Source organism: Leptonychotes weddellii, chromosome 12, assembly GCF_054177405.1.
Source record: "Leptonychotes weddellii isolate Sample4059 chromosome 12, ASM5417740v2, whole genome shotgun sequence".
Classification (NCBI taxonomy): Eukaryota; Metazoa; Chordata; class Mammalia; order Carnivora; family Phocidae; genus Leptonychotes; species Leptonychotes weddellii.
In genome coordinates, this window is record NC_138380.1 from 54,001,659 (window position 1) to 54,004,771 (window position 3,113).

Consider the following 3,113-nt stretch of genomic DNA (forward strand, 5'->3'; position numbering starts at 1 on the left):
TTTTTTCCAAAGCATATATGGCCAATGGACACTTGAAAAGATGCTCAGTATAGCTAGTCATCGGGGAAATGCAAATCAAAGCTATGATGTGATATTACTTTACATCCATTGGAATGACTAATATAAAAAAGACAAGAAATAACAAATGTTCATGAAGATGTGAAGAAAAGGAAACCTTTGAGTACGGTGGTGAGGTCAGTTTGTGCAATCACTGTGGAAAATGGAGGGTCCAAAAAAAAAATTAAAAATAGAACTACCATATAATCCAGTAATTCCAATACTGGGTAATTACCCAAAGAATATGGAAACACTAATTTGAAAAGATATATGCACTTCTATATCTATTGCTGCATTATTTATAATAGCCAACATATGGAAGCAACCCAAGTGTCTGTCAAGAGATGAATGGATAACGAAGATGTGGTGTGTATGTGTATACACATACTGGAATATTACACAGACATAAAAAAGAATGAGATCTTGCCATTTGTGACCACCTAGATGGACCTAGAGAAATATGTCTGGCTGAGAAAGACAAATACTATATGATTTCCCTCATATGTGTAATTTAAAAAACAAAACAAATTAACGTAGGGGGGGAAAAGAGAGGAAAACCAAGAAACAGACTCTTAACTATAGAGAACAAACTGATGGTGACCAGAGAGGGGAAGTGGGTGGGGGATGGGTTAAATAATTATGAGTAAATAATAAAAATTAAAATTAAAAAGAAAACTGGTGGTTGCCAGAGGGGAGGTGTGTAGGAGACGGGTACAATAGGTGAAGGAAGCGAAGTAGTACACACTTAGAGTTATAAAATAAATAAGTCACAGAGATGAGAAGCACAGCATAGGGAATATAGTCAATAATATTGTAAAACTGTAATTGCTTTTTTATCAAAGTACATAAATAAAATATCTTACATCTATTAGTTCATTTGTTATCTTTCATGCCTCTTTTAGGTAGTTACATCTATTATCCCCATTTTAAGAAGGAAAAAAATTGAGGCATATGGAAGTTTATGCAGTTACAGTTAGTAAATGGCTAAGTTCTGATTATACATAGGGCTTTTAAATATAGAACCTGTGGCAGGTTCTCTCACATCAATTGCCTAACATTTGTGCTGTAAGAAGCAAAAACCTCTCTTCTTCCTCTCCGCTATCTGCTCAGCAGCCGCAAAGCAACAACCATGTGTGAATGCATCTCTGTCCACGTTGGCCAGGATGGTGTACAGATAGGCAATGCCTGCTGGGAGCTTTCTTGCGTGGAACACAGCATCCAGCCCAATGGCCAGATGCCAGGTAACAAAACTACTGGGGGAGGATAGGACTCCTTCAACAACTTCCTCAGTGACATAGTTAGTGGCAAGCATGTGCCCAGGGTAGTGTTTGTAGATCTGGAACCCACAGTTATTGATGAAGTTCACACTGGCACCTACTGCCAACTCTTCCATCCCGAGCATCTCATCACGGGCAAGGAAGATGCTGCCATTAACTATATGCCTGAGGGCACTACACCATTGGCAAGGAGATCATTGACCTAGTCTTGGACCGAATTTGGAAACTGGCTGACCAGTGCACAGGTCTTCAGGGCTTTTTGGTTTTTCACAGCTTTGAAGGGGGAAGTGGTTTTGGGTTCACCTTCCTGCTGATAGAACGTCTCTCTCTTGATTGTGGCAAGAAGGGTTTCTACAGCTGCAGTTGAGCCCCACAACTCCATCCTCATCACCCACACCACCCTGGAGCACACTGATTGTGCCTTCAGGGTGGACAGTGAGGCTAACTATGACATCCAACCTGAAACCTCAGCACTGAGAGCCTAATCTATACTAACCTGAATAGGCTGATAGGTCAAATTGTGTCATCCCATCACTGCTTCCCTCAGATTTGGTGGAGCCCCGAAAGTTGATCTGACAGAATTCCAGACCAGCCTGGTGCTCTGTCACTGCATCCACTTCCCCCTGCCATCTCTGCTGAGAAAGTCTGCCATGAACAGCTTTCTGTAACAGAGATCACCAATGAGTGCTTTGGGCCAGCCAAGCCGATGGTGAAGTGTGATCCTCGCCATGGCAATTACATGGCTTGCTGCCTACTGTACCATGGGAGCATGGTTCCCAAAGATGCTCTTGCTGCCATGGCCACCACCATCAAGACCAAACATACCATCCAGTCTATAGACTGGTGCTCCCCTGGGTTCAAAGTCTGTATTAATTACCAGTCTCCCACCCTGGTACCTGGTGGAGATCTGGCCGAAGCACAGTGAGCAGTGTGCATGCTGAGCAATCACAGCCATTGCTGAAGCCTGGACTCACCTGGACCACAAGTTTGACCTAACGTATGCCGAGCATGCCTTTGTTCACTGGCATGTGGGTGAGGATATGGAGGAAGAAAAGTTTTCTGAGGCCATGAGGACATGGCTGATGAGGAAGTTGGTGTGGATTCTATTGAAGGAGAGGGGGAGGAAGAAAGAGAGGAATACTGAAATTAAAAATGTCACAAAGGTGCTGTTTTTACATGGAAGCTTATTCTGTTTTAAAAATGGAAAATTTGTGTGATCATTTAATTTTTATGTAGCAGGTTATACTCTCATATACAATTACTGACCTATACTTTAAAACACAATACTATGTTCTGGAACTAAACTGTCTCCATTCCTCTGATGGGTCTTGAATAAAGTATTCAAAAAAAAAGAAACAGAGAAAGAGAGAAAGAAAGAAAAAAAGAAAGGAAGGAAAGAAGGGAAGGAGGGGGAGGGAGGAAGGAAGGAAGAAAGGGGAAGGAAGAGCAAGGAAGAGGGAGAGAGAGGAAAGAAAGAAAGAAAAGAAAGAAAAAAGGAAAGGAAAGGAAGAGAAAGGGAGAAAGAAAGAACTTGCTTTGGTATAACTGACCAATTCTTTTTTGTTTTTATTTTTTTTTTTAAAGATTTTATTATTTATTTATTTGACAGAGAGAGACACAGCAAGAGAGGGAACACAAGCAGGGGGAGTGGGAGAGGGAGAAGCAGGCTTCCCGCTGAGTAGGGAGCCCGATGCGGGGCTCGATTCCAGGACCCTGAGATCATGACCTGAGCCGAAGGCAGATGCTTAATGACTGCGCCACCTAGGTGCCCCTCTTTCT

At 42.2% G+C, this 3,113-nt stretch overlaps 1 pseudogene; it reads left to right on the forward strand.

The window, feature by feature from the left end:
* The first annotated feature begins 777 nt into the window (after window positions 1-777).
* LOC102740861 (tubulin alpha-1A chain-like) lies at window positions 778-2,478 on the forward strand (annotated as a pseudogene).
* The last annotated feature ends 635 nt before the right edge of the window (window positions 2,479-3,113 follow it).